General features: G+C 41.7%; 1 long non-coding RNA gene across 1 annotated transcript; it reads right to left on the bottom strand.

Annotated features, from left to right (window-relative positions):
• Positions 1–2,640: 2,640 nt before the first annotated feature.
• LOC118706051 lies at positions 2,641–13,017 on the bottom strand. The gene is made up of 3 exons (XR_004983880.2): positions 12,913–13,017; positions 5,270–5,272; positions 2,641–2,651 (listed from the first exon to the last, which is right to left on the bottom strand). It is a non-coding gene; the product is annotated as an uncharacterized LOC118706051 (long non-coding RNA).
• Positions 13,018–14,060: the final 1,043 nt, after the last annotated feature.

Here is a 14,060-nt window from a genome sequence, read left to right as displayed (position 1 = left end):
TCTCCTCTCCTCTCCTCTCCTCTCCTCTCCTCTCCTCTCCTCTCCTCTCCTCTCCTCTCCTCTCCTCCTCTCCTCTCCCTCTCCTCGCCTCTCCTCTCCTCTCCTCCTCCTCTCCTCTCCTCATCTCCCCTCCTCTCCCTCCTCTCCTCTCCTCTCCTCTCCCCCCTCTCCTCTCCTCTCCCTCCTCCCCTCCTCTCCATCCTCTCCTCTCCATCCTCTCCTCTCCATCCTCTCCTCTCCTCTCCATCCTCTCCTCTCCTCTCCATCCCCTCCCTCCTCTCCTCTCCCTATCTCCTCGCCTCTCCGCTCCTCTCCTCTCCTCTCCATCCCCTCCTCTCCTCTCCTCTCCTCTCCTCTCCATCCTCTCCTCTCCACCTCTCCTCTCCTCTCCTCTCCTCTCCTCTCCTCTCCTCCTCTCCTCTCCTCTCCTCCTCCTCTCCTCCTCTCCTCTCCTCTCCTCATCTCTCCTCCTCCTCGCCTCCGCTCCCCTCTCCTCTCCTCTCCTCATCCTCTCCTCGTCCTCTCCTCTCCTCTCCTCCTCCTCTCCTCTCCCTCCTCCTCTCCTCTCTCCTCTCCTCTCCTCTCCTCTCCTCTCCTCTCCTCTCTCCTACTCCTCCTCCTCTCCTCTCCCTCTCCTCTCCCCTCCTCTCCTCTCCTCTCCTCTCCTCTCCTCCTCCTCTCCTCCTCCTCTCCTCCTCTTCTCCTCCTCTTCTCTTCTCTTCTCTTCTCTTCTCTTCTCTTCTCTTCTCTTCTCAGTGGGCCTTTTCAACACTTAACAATGTCAGCATCTTTATGACAGAGATTTAAGCATTAAAGTTTTAAGAGGCTTTCTGTCCACATATCTGTATATTTCTTTCAAAAGCATTTGTGGGACATCTAGAGCCCACTAAATAGGTGTATGTTACTAGCAGTGACTAGATCCTATTGTTAGGACTGCAGGTTTATAAATTGTAACAATATCTCTTATTATAATAAAGTTAAATTCATTGCTAATGTTATTTTTATTTTATTTTTTAATCCTCACCTGAGGATATTTTTTCCATTGATTTTCAGACAGAGTGGGAGGGAGGGATGGGGAGAGAGAAAGAGAGAGAGAGAGATGATTGCCTCCCGCACACACACCCACTGGTGTCAGGAAATGAACCCACAACTGAGGTACTAGGTACGTACCCTTGACTTAGAATCAAACCTGCAACCCTTTGATTCATGGGCTGACACTCTAACCACTGAGAAAAACAGGCCAGATTGTTAACTTTATTTTTAATTAAAATACATCTAATTGTAATTTTTATTATTACAATGAAAAATAAATACATGGTACCTTTCTCAGCTATTATAAATAAAATATACTTTCCCACTAAACCAGTTGCTCTTGCAGAATGCTTAAATCCTTCAACATTCAGTTAGTGATCTCCCATTAGCTACTGAGCCCTGGGTAGACGTGTTTGCTGGGGAGGCAGCTGGTCTCTCCCAAATGGAAATCAGATTTCATTGCGTCTGGTCAGAGAGAATGTGGCATATGGCAAATGAATACACAGCTGCCTGGTAAATTTTTCCACTAAGAATTAGTCTAATACCTAAATGCACAGTGAATAAAACATTATCTAAATAAGAATATTATATTTCAATTCCTCATCACTGTTAAAGAGTCAGGTCATTCCCTTCAATTATAACAAAGTCGCACTATCTAATTTTAAAAAGGACATGTTACCTAGTGTTTAATGTCATACTATTCAAATCCAGCCTGCCTTTTAAATTCTATTATTAAGTCATTTCAAGCAGTGCAGCTCATTAAGCATTCTGTAAGGCCTTGTAGAGTTCTGATAGAAATGGAGGACATGGAAGAATGATAGTGTGGTGGGAAGGTCCATGGCTTAGAGCTTTGGAAAGTCAGATCAACGTTCAAGAACATCCTTGCCATGTCTTGGCTGCCTGGTACAGAGCAAGATGCTTATCTGCCTCTACCTTAGTTTCCACATCTGTGAAATGGTAGCAAGATCATCATGTAATGGTGATGATGATACAAACCTCATAGGATTGTTGGAATCAAAACGGGAAACTGCATACAGTGCTATTAGCATAGCACCTGCTGTATAATCACACAAAAATGACGAGGGCTGCTTTGTCACTGATTCTAGAGTTTTGCTGGGTAACCTTGGGAACATTATCAGACTTCTCTGGGTCTCAGTTTTGTCAACTTCACCAGTAACATGTATCAGATACTGTATAAAATACCTTTTCGGTTTAAAATGCTTTGACAATGCCCATAGGTGTTGGAGTGTACCAAAAATCTGTAACGGCGTCAAAGTTGGGAGAATTTCTTACACCTGTTGTCTCACAGTGAAATTGAGCTGCATTCATTCTCCATGACTGGTCAGTCTTCTCAGGTAAAGCAGCAAGATTTACCCACTCATGACTGTGCATCCAGCCGGTGCTCAGATTTCCCAGCCCTGGTTTGGAGAGGACAGTTCTGCTTCACTGGAGAACTGCCCACCTCATGATGCCTTTACTAGTATTACTGACCTATATTTCCGATTCCGCAGTGAAGCTTTATCATAATCTAAGGGCCCCGTGATGTTGATAACTCAGGCAAAAGAAACCAATACAAATCCAAAAACCTGATTCCTGGGGATCGCTAATATAGACTTTCTCTCCCAATTGTGTTGGATACACTATCTTTATGTCTATACTCATCAAGCTAACCTGAAAATCTCCTTAGTAGCCTTTAACTTTGTACTTTGCCAAAACAACCTTGGAAGTATCTATGTTTTTCTTTTCATAAAGAGCTTTATTTTTATTTTTTTGCCTAGACTTCAGAGTAAGAAATTAAATGGCAAGCTTTCAACTTACACTCTGAAAGCCTCCAGACATCATCATTAAATCTAAATTGATAACTATTTTTTCTTTAAATAATGCAATTTTTAAAACTAGTGTCATTTCCCCCGGGACCGGTTTGGCTCAATGGATAGAGCGTCGGCTTGGGGACTGAAGGGCCCCGGGTTCGATTCCGGTCAAGGGCATATACCTTGGTTGCGGGCATATCCCCAGTAGGGGGTGTGCAAGAGGCAACTGATCGATGACTTTCTCTCATTGATGTTTCTAACTATCTATTTCTCTCCCTTCCTCTCTGTACAAAAATCAATAAAATATATTTAAAAAAAAACAAAAAACAACTAGTGTCATTTCCTATGTGAATAACTATAATGATGTTCATGTATGCACTCTAGGGAAAAAGGTAGGCTAGAGGAGCTTTAGCTGCTGCTGTTGTTGTTATTATTATTATTAAATAATATAATAATAATTAAACTAATAATAATGACCCTCTTATAACAGGTGTTGATGTGTTTACTGATATTTATACTCACTTTTCAGAAAAGAATTGTAGATCAATAAAGGATATATTCAAAACTCAGTTCACCAGAAGAATAAACAATAGGTATGTCTATTTAAATATATCCCATGAGACTGAAAAAAAATGCTTTTCTTCTAACAATATAAATGGAATTTTAGTGGCAGACAATATTTTGCTCCCCCACCCCGCACCCCCCAGATTGACTACTGGCTTAAGTACACCAGAAGATAAAGTAGAAACTAGATACAGCCAAGCGTTGGCATTTATACTTTTATTTGATTGTTAAGAAACTCATAATAACTGAATTTTTCTTAGTTGAGGCTCTCTTGATTATAAGAAACATATTCCCATTTTTGAATTAGCGTAATCTGAAGGGAGTTTATTAGAAACGTGCTAGGGCATTTGAGGGGATCCAAGAGTCAGAGTGAGCTGCTAGGCAATTATCAAGAACCTGAAACCCCGTGTGCATATGTCTCCCTTTTCCTACCTCCTCTCCACTCCATCCCTTCCCCTCTTGTCCTTTCTGAATTAGCTTCCAGTGCATCTGTGTGCACATGGCTAAATGCAGGTGTTCCGAGCTCCTCAGTTTAGATGTCCAGATTCAAACAACTCAGCATCTCCTACTCACAGTTTCAAATTTTTTAGAAAAGAAACTGATTAGCCCAGCTACAGTTAGGTGCCTACCCCTGGCCCATCAACAACGTCCAAGATGCGAGATTATGGAACCCAAGCATGGTCACTGAGAATCTAGTCCCAGCAAGAGGGAACTAGTGAGCGGAAAGAAAGTCAGGAGGGTATGGTTTGTAGGAATACTCCCCTAAAAGTTGTCTATTCTTCCTTCTCTCTCTCTCTCTCTCTCTCTCTCTCTCTCTCTCTCTCTCTCTCTCTCTCTCTCTCTCACACACACACACACACACACACACACACTACCTCTCTTCCCATTTATTAAGAGCTCTCTCTGCTGTACATGATTGAACCATGTTACATTAAACTACATTCTCACCACCCTCAGTCACTCAGATCTGGTGGCAGCTGAAACAACAACAAAAAATATTGTCAATGGGCACCTCTTCTCAAAGTGAAAAATTTCCCAATTAGTTCATATTTTTCTCTAGGTAACACTCCATTTCGTTCAGACAACATCCCTTTCCATCCTGCAATGCAGTGGTTACATGGGAAAATGTGCTTACAGAACCACAAACACTCCCACTTAGAAAAAGAAGCAAAAAACAAAAGTCCTCTCTGTAACACCCAACTTTGGCTATCAGAGCAGAGAATTAATTGCATCCCACAGGACAAGGACTGCACAGTGAAGAGTATAACACATTTTGTGAGCATCCACCGGTGTTCTGGGGGGTGGGTTCCTTGTCCAATCAGCTGTTTCATCATAACATGAAGTGAGGATATTCTCTCTTTAAGCCGCCGTACGTGACTCAGCCCATCAGTTCTACCTTCTCTCCATAGCTCTATTGATTGTAGCCTTCTCCGTTGATGCAGTTTCTCGCTGAGTCAAAATTCTTGGGTTGCAACTAAAAGCATATACTCAAAATCTGAGGACATAAAACAGCGCCCTTTAACTCAGTTTTGGAGATAAGCTGAGTAATTTTTCTGCTCTGGTCCGGTCCAGCTGCTCTTTGTTGAGATCGCTCTGCACCCAGCTGACAGGTCACTTGCAAGCATGATGATCCAGTGTGTTCTCCTATTTCTGGGGCTGGCAGGCTGTCTGCTAGCGTAGAGGAAGCAGGTGGGCATGTGGTTCTCAACATCCAGACACGAGACAAGGTGGTTTGAGCTGTGGTGGCTGGGAGCCCCCCCTGTGGCAAGGGATGCTGTGGGACCCTCTCAGAGGCACGTTCTGTCACGGCGTGTATTGACAAAGCCTGCGTGTGTGAAAAAGACAAGTGAGGGCTCCATTACCAGCTCAGTAGCAGGCAAGTGCAACAAAAATTGGAGACAAGCTTGTCATTTATTTTTTATTCCTTCCGAATCTGAAGCACCTGTAAAAACCCTCTTGTAGGTTTGTAAACAATAGTTAATGGAAGTCAAATGTGGTCGGCAGCATTTTTTTTTTTTTTACCTCTTTACTTTTTTTACTTGATGTTTCCCCCTTATCTTGGGAGCATCGGTAATGACAGAAATAGTTCAGGGCATCGTCACAGGCTGCATCGGGAAAGTGAGTGCAGCACAAACCAGAGCGAATGGGCTCTCTGCTTCCTGACAGTAAGCTTGGCTTTTCAGGAGCCTCTCTGAGCCCCTGTCCTGCGATCTCTCCCCACTGTCCACTCTTGCTGGCCCCACCATTTCTTTCCTACAGAGTGATTGTGAGGGAACATGGGCCTGGTGCACCTCATCTTCCCACCTGCACTTGTCCAGCCTGTGGCCTCAGGCAGAGCCTCCTCTCTGTTGTCGTGTGACCTGCAAAGTCGAGATTGAAATCGTGTGCTCTTGCTGATACCCCCAGTGTTTGCTATCAAGATCAAATGAGACCACACCTTCATGTGGTAGCTGCTTGAAAACAGTAGCATGTTCTGTGCATGTCAAGAAATGGCACTCCTGTCACAGACGCTTGGTAGCGAGATCAGTTGTGAAAGGCCATTTTTGGCCAGGGTCAGAGGGCAGAAGCAAAATCCCACCTTGGAAACGGGGTGACCACATGTGGAATGTCTGTTCTGCCGCCCCAGCTTGCTGCTGCTCCTTGCGGCACCTTGGCGGTTTCCCTCTTAGCTCTCCTCTTCAGGTAGAGACATTTGAATAAGCCCATCAGGAAAAGGTTGAAGGCATGAGAACTTAACAAAACGTGGTTCTCCCAGAAAAAGTCAGCCTGTGGGTTCAGTAATGACCTGTCACACTATTCCGGTTTAGAAGCCACTTGGCCCACCCACCTTCTGATATCTCTTCCATAGTTTGCTTCTAAGTTTGTCATTATTGTTTCCTCTGATTTCCTTTGAACTTTTACCAGATAATGCGTTTCTGTCCTTGAAATTTACTTCCAAATGTCAAGAGCACTCAAAACTGTAAAATGCTAGAACACCCAACCTTCAAATTATGTTCTGAATGTAGTGCCTTTTCCTATTATTTTTAATTCTAACACTTGAAATTTTTCCCTACTCCAACATTTTATTTTGATGGATCAAATCTACAGAAAAACTGAAACACTAGGAAGATGAGCATGGATATATTCTTCTAGTTGACAACTGTTAACATTTTCCCACATTTGTTTGCCTTCTGATTCTGACTCTCTCCCTATCTCTCTTCTTTCTCTCTCTCTCCTCCCCCCTCTTTCTCTCTCTTTCTCTCTTAGATCTGATCCATGATCTGGTCGTTATGTGGTCGGTCATTATGTGGTCAGTCATTACACTTCACGGCGTAATAACCATTGCATATTACATCTTTATTATATAGGATTATTGTATTATTTTCCATACGAACAACTGAAACCCCCCCCCAGTATTATTAGCGTATTTAGAAACATTTGTCTCTATTTATACCCTATTTTATAATTTGCTTCTTTCCATTCATTATTTTTGAACACATAAAATATTTACAAAATTCCAAGATCAGAATATATTCTTAAATATACACTTTTTACTAGTAGGACAAGTAAATATGCCTTCTCTTCTTACATCATTTATCGATACACTCCACAGGTAACCATTTACATTAGTTTCTGGTTTATCTTTCTTGTGTTTCTTTTTTTGCAAACTAGATATACATTTATCTTTTCTCTTACGCAAAATGTAGTATATAAGATGTATTCTTTTATACTGTCTTTTTTTTTTTTTTTTTTTTTTTTGCTTATCAGTGTATCTTGGAAATAGTTCCATGTCAATTCAAAGAGCTCTTTCTCTTGATTGTTTTCATGACTACGTAGTACTCGGTTTTGTGGATGAACCATAGTTTATTCAATTAGTAGCACATACAAGAGCTTTAAAGTTGTTTCTAGCATTTCACTTTTAAAATAATATTGCAATGTTTAACATTGGGCTCTTAATATTTTTAGAGGTAAATTCATACAAGTAGGATTAGTAAGATGAGGGTAAAACATACTTGTACAGTGAATTCCTAGAAATTGAATTGCTAAGTCAGAATGTAAATCTATATGTAGGGTTGTTAGATATTGTTTAAGGCCCTATCAGCAGTGTGAGAGAGTGGTGTTTTCTCTAAATCTTGCCCAATAGAGTACATTTTTTAATACTTTTGCCAATCTATTAGGTAAGAAATTATATTTCAATGCAGCTATTTTTTATTTTTATTTTTTGCTTTTCTCTAATGATGAGTAAATTTGAACATGTTTTCACACATTTAAAGATCATCTATATATATTTTCTATAAACTATCAATTCATATCTTTGGCCCATTTTCTATATTGGGTTTGAGTCTTTTTTTTTTTAATATATTTTTATTGATTTTGTACAGATAGGAAGGGAGAGAGATAGAGAGCTAGAAACATTGATGAGAGAGAGCCATCGATCAGCTGCCTCCTGCACACCCCCTACTGAGGACATGCCCGCAACCAAGGTACGTGCCCTTGACTGGAATCGAACCCGGGACCCCTCAGTCCCCAAGCCAACACTCTATCCATTGAGCCAAACCGGTCTTGGCAGGTTTGAATCTTTTTTACTTAATTTTAAGAGCTTAATTTTATATTATATAAATTAGACCTCTTATCTTCAATACATGCCACAAATATGTTCTCTGTGTGTATGTCTGCATTTTGCCATGTAACTTTTTTAATATAGTCAAACTTATTAATATTTTTATTGCATATGGATTCTGGAACAACATTATAAAGGCTTTGCCCTGCCCTACAAAGAAGTTGACCTATATTTCCTTCTGATTTTTTATAAATAAACTTTTGCATGTCGAACTTTGATTAATTTAGCATTCTGGTATGGATCTAATTTGATCTTTTTTCAAATTGCTATCCAGTTGTCCCAACAACATTTATAAGTCCATCATTTTCCCAGTGATTTTAGATGCCACTTTTATCACATTCAAAATTTTAATTTGCACTTGAATCTATTTGGGGAGTTTGTATTCTGTTCCATTGGGCTCTCTGTCTATTTAAGCACTAATAAAAATGTGATGGCTTTTCAACCAGGTTTATACAACAGCCACTCCTTCTGCAGTTGGTACTTGTAAGGGCTACAGGGAGAGGATCCCATCAGGCCTATGTCTCACAGTTCGAACACTTAGGAATTATTTGTGGTGGACAGACTCTAAGGTGATTCTGCCTTCTGTACTCTCCTCCCCTTGAATGTGAGACCTGGGACTTGATTCTAACCAGTAAAATACTGGTAAAAAGATGTCATTCCCTTACAATATACCAGTATAAGACTGAGTCTTGCTAGTGGACTAACTCTCTCTCCTTCTGGACTTGAATAAGCAGAGTTATGTGGTGAACTGCAGAGTGAGCGCATGGCAGAGTATGAGGTGGAGCAGGGTGGGGTGGGGGTTTCTAGGGACTGAGGCAGCCTCTAGCCAACAGTCAGCAAAACCAACTAAAGGAAAAACTGAAGCTCCGGAGTCTCCTCCTTGTGGGCTTTGAAGAAGCAGGCTGCCATGGATCCTACAGCTACGAGGAAACTAATTTTGCCATCACTTGAGGAAGCTTGAAAGTGGATCTTCCTGCACTCCAGTCTGTGATGAGAATGCAGCCCTGACAGACAGACACAATTACAGCCTTGTCAGCCCTAAGCAAAGGCCTCAGGAGGTCATGCTCAGACTCCTGATCAGAGGAACTACACCAGAAAGATCTTTTCACATGTCTTTAACTGGTTTTGAAGTGTGTGATGGTGCATTATCAAGAAGCAAAATTACTTTTGCCGTGTCTTCTGGCCCATTCTGGTTTTGTATGGCTTTAGGCTGCTAAGTCTGCAGTAGTTTATCACACAACAATGAACAGCTAATATACAGTGTTCAATCTTAAATCTAAAATAACATTTAAAATCATAGAATCCTAAATGTGTATGCGGTCTTAGGCTCTACAGTAGCGGCTCTCAACCTGTGGGTCACCTAAGACCATCGGAAAACACAGATATTTACATTACAATTCATAACAGTAGCAAAATTACAGTTATGAAGTAGCAACAAAAATAATTTTATGGTTGGGGGTCACCACAACATGAGGAACTGTATCAAAGGGTCACGGCATTAGAAAGGTTGAGAACCACTGTTCTAGAGGGTGATCTGCTTTACTCAAATCTGCTGCTTCATTTGTTAACTCGTCTAAACACATGAGTGACAGAAACAGTCTGTCTAGTGTTTGACCAAATGTCTGGATGCCAGGGCCTAGCCAAGTTAATACAGACAGAGCTTCCACAGAGGCAGGTGAGCCAGAGGTTCCTGTGGTGAAAAGATTAAAAACAAGGGCATGAGTGAGGAAGAAGGGGCAACTTCTATGTAAATTCCTGACAGGTTTTGAATCTCTTTTGACCCTCTTATGCAGTGATCAGAAAGAGAATCGGGAGGTAGGGCCAAGTTCGGCAAGGGAGCCCTAGCTTTCCAGGCTCATCACAGCCAAGAGCCAAGATGAAACTGTTGATGGAGACCCAAAAGCTCTGAATCCCCAGCTTTGTCTGCAGGGACACTCTTCTCAGTGTCATATATTCTTGAGTACTAGTAAGGAAGGCAACCAATTTACTGATAACTAAATTGAAGTCTCGGCTGTCTCAACAAGCAAACTGAATTGGCACACTGGAAAAGATAAGATTTGGCAGGCAAGTTTGAAAAGCTTTTATTTGGGATTTCCATGATTCCAGCTGGTGACCTTCAGTGTTTTTCACTCTGGCAGATGTCCACAGGTGTTCCTCAGGCTCTGTTGAGATGCAGGTGGCAAGAGGGATGATCAATGACAGCCAGTCCAGGAGAGTGGGAGCCTCTGCTAGGAAGGCTGGACTGGGTATTTAGAGGGACAGAATTCCAATAGGTTTTACACCTCTCGGGGTAATTTGGGACAAGTCTCTTGATCTTTCAGCCTCAGTTTCCTCTCTGATTCACTCCCAGCCCTACAATTTCATGGGATGTCTAATCTTAGACGCTCGGCTGGCCATGAGGGCCCCAAGCCCCGCTCTTCATGCCGAAAGCTAACCCTGTGTGCCTTCTCATATCCGCTACTGCCGCTGTGGGTTGTATTTCTACCACTTGAGTAATTTAAAAAACAATATTTAAAAACGCTTATTTTCCCCACAATGGTGAGTCAGAATACAGGTTCTGAATTGCTTTACACGTAAACTGCATGTTTATCTAATTATAAATAGAAAATAAGACTGGGCCAGTGATAAAAATGAAGCTAGAAACTATCAAGAGAATCTGGTCATATTTCCAAATCCTATTATAGTCTTTAATAGTTTGGTTTCAAATCAGTTTCCAATACCCGGGGAGTTGGCTTTTCTGTTTTAATATTCCTGTTGCTCACTCGATTCAGGAACTCTCTTGTTGCTATGGAAGTTGACTGGGTTTTTGCATCTGTTTTAAAATTCTCTCTCCGTGCCTTTACAATTAAAAGTCAGACCTGATTATAATGCCAGATGAGTGGATGCATGGCCACGTGTGACATAAGAGAGAATACTTTTTCTGAGTTAATTATTCTATCAGACAGTAACTCTTTCCCATCCTTTCACATCCCACTCGGAGGCAGCCAAAGTGTGACTAAAATCAATTATATGAGTTTAATTTGCCCAAACTCGGGATAAGATTTTATTAGTCTTTTCCTGAGCATCTGGTTATTCTAATTAATGTTCTTCTCCTTATCAGCGAGTTTAATGATTCATTTCCATGCCCAGCTTTTGCCAAGTGCGTCAGAGCACGATGGGTAGGCAGACGTGTCTCCATGGCTGTTAAGAAGCTCTGACCCTGAATGAAGAGACAAGCAGTGTGCTGAGCAGAGCAGGGATGAGGACATGGCTTTGAGCAGTGACTGTGACCTTTATTGTGCCTTGAGGTTTTGTAATTACCCACACACACACAAAAAATATATAGGATGCCCCACCAAAAAAAGTTTATGCACACTTTGTATAATTACAAAGGCAGTGTTTATTAAAATACATTCCATGTTCAAAATTAAGCTATCAGCAGTTACAGTGTGCATACATTTTTGGGACACCCTGTATATGCTTCATTGTCTATATCCTTGTCAGTAATGAGTGGCGAGTGAAGACAGGGCATTTTCCACATTTTTAAACGAGGCTAACTTCAGCTCCTTTGTAGAGCTTCACTTGAGTAACCCTTTCGAACCAGAGTGCTCTAATTACTCCACATTCCCTTCGCCCTCTGCTGCTTATGACTCTGCTGTCATAGCAAAGTCACAGGCTGACATCTGCAGCCGGGAAGGTCAGTAAGAAATGCATGAACATGTGGCACAGGCCAAGCCCCAGGCATACATGGTCATGACTGGTACTGAGGGAAATGTCAGACCTACTGGAAAAAAAAAAAAGAAAAAAAAAAGCAGTCAAAGGAACCTTCACAAATAACATGTTTTTTAATTTTAGTGTCCTTAGATTTTTTTAATGATCTACAATTACGAATAATTACTCATTTGTAGACATTGTAACTTCCACATAAAATAACAGTTAACAATTAAGGTTAATAAAGGAAATCAATATAGTACCATTAAAGAAGTTACATAAAAGGAACATCAGTAGAGACATATTCCCTGAGTTTACTTTGCTTCATCCACTTCCAGATTGTATTGCGCAGGCTGTTGCTTTACAACCAAATCTGCTCAATTAATATCACTTTTTGCCTTGTTTCTGTTGCCTCTGTAGGTCAATTTCCCCTTCACTGCACCCACTCCCTACCCCATGTGCAGCCTTCCAGACCAGTCCTGACTTGAGGGACTCAGTACTGTGGGCACCCTACCCTTCACTTTATACTTGAGGAGAGTGAAGCCTGGAATAGTTGAACAAGTTGCTCAGGACCACACATTATTAACCGCAGAGCTGGGACTGAGACCCGAGACTCCTTACTTCCAATGATTTACTCATTTATTCCTCCAGGAAGCACTTGTTGAGCATCTTCTATGTTCCAGCCCCTGGGGATTCAAAGATGAATAGAAAACACTCTTGCTGATAAGGAACTCACAGTCTTGTGGGAAGTACAGTCACAAAGGCAGACGCAGACAATAGCGCTGGAGAGAAGTGCTTCAGCATCAGAAGTGCCTCAGCGTCATCAGGCAGTATGGGGGCAGAGAAGAGAGCTGCTCACACTCCGTTGGGGACTCGGGAAGAAGATGCCAGGAGTTCGTTCGTGCTGAGTTCTGAATGCTGAGGAGGAGTTTGCAGGGAGAGGAAGGACATTCCAGGTAGGATGACCAGTACAGTTAGTCCCCCTGATCTCTGATTTTGCTTTCTGGGTTACACTACCCGTGGTCAACTGCTCTCTGAAAATATTAAATAGAAAATTGCAGAAATAAACAATTCCTTGCCTTTCTGTGTAATGAAATCTCCCACAGCTCGCTCCATCCCACCTAGGATGGGAATCATCCCTTTATACAGCGTATCCACCCTGTACACGCACTACCTGTACTTAGCAGCATCTAAGTACCAGATCAGCCGTCATACTATCGCAGTGCTTGTGTTCAAGTCACCCTTATTTAACTTAATAACAGCCCCAAAGTGCAAGAATGTGACGCTGGCTATTCAGATATGCCAAAGAGAAGCCAGAAAGTACTTTAAATGAAAAGGTGAGTACATTTTGAGAGAGAGAGAGAGAGAGAGAGAGAGAGAGAGAGAGAGAGAGAGAGAGAGAGAGACTACATCCATATAACTTTTATTACAGTATATTGCTATAACTATTCCATTTTATTATTAGTTATTGTTATTAATCTTTTACTTTATAAATTAAACTTTATCATGGGTATTTTCTATATACATGAAAAAAAAAAGTATATGTAGGACTCAGTACTATTTACAGTTTCAGGCGTCCACTGGGGATCTAGGAACATACCCCATGGATAAGGGGGGACCGTGGTATACGTGAAGGCTTGCAAATATGAATGTGCATTTTCATTACGCTGGGATTTCTGAAACGAAGCTCCACAGACATATTCTTAAAGGACCTAGAGAATTTGTATCTTTTTAAAGGATTAATATTGTGTTTGAGCTTAATGAACAGACATCATTCTTAATACCCCTAGCACATAAAATGTACCTCTTTTTTAAAAAAATATATTTTATTGATTTTTAGCAGAGAGAAAGGGAGAGAGATAGAGAGCTAGAAACGTCGATGAGAGAGAAACATCAACTAGCTGCCTCTTGCACACCCCCTACTGGGGATGTGCCATGCCCTTGACGGGAATCGAACCTGGGACCTTTCAGTCCACAGACCAACGCTCTACCACTGAGCCAAACCAACTTCAGCAAAATGTACCTCTTTTTTTTGGAGAAGCATGGAGCTTCTGAAATGGGGAGGCCCTCTGAGATCATTGAACTCGGTCCGCTCGCCCCCAGGGGCCATGGCTGAGAGTGATACAGCATGGTGAGCAGGAACACTGAGAAACCAGAGCCCAGTTAAAGAGCAGGGACAATTAAAGCTTAAAATTAGGAGATTAGTCCCTGTGATGCCCTCCCCCCATGGCAGATCACAAAATATAAAAGCAAATGGGAGGGGGGAAATAGCCAACGGGAAGACTATCCCTCTAGGCAGCCTATCACAATTATAATAAGGTATTTGGGAGAAGAGAAGACATTTCAAAAGGGCACCATTGTTA

Source organism: Pipistrellus kuhlii, unplaced genomic scaffold (genome assembly GCF_014108245.1).
Source record: "Pipistrellus kuhlii isolate mPipKuh1 unplaced genomic scaffold, mPipKuh1.p scaffold_m20_p_5, whole genome shotgun sequence".
In the NCBI taxonomy this organism is placed as follows: Eukaryota; Metazoa; Chordata; class Mammalia; order Chiroptera; family Vespertilionidae; genus Pipistrellus; species Pipistrellus kuhlii.
The sequence above is the reverse complement of the archived record's forward strand: the minus strand, read 5'-3'. Positions and strand labels throughout refer to the sequence as shown.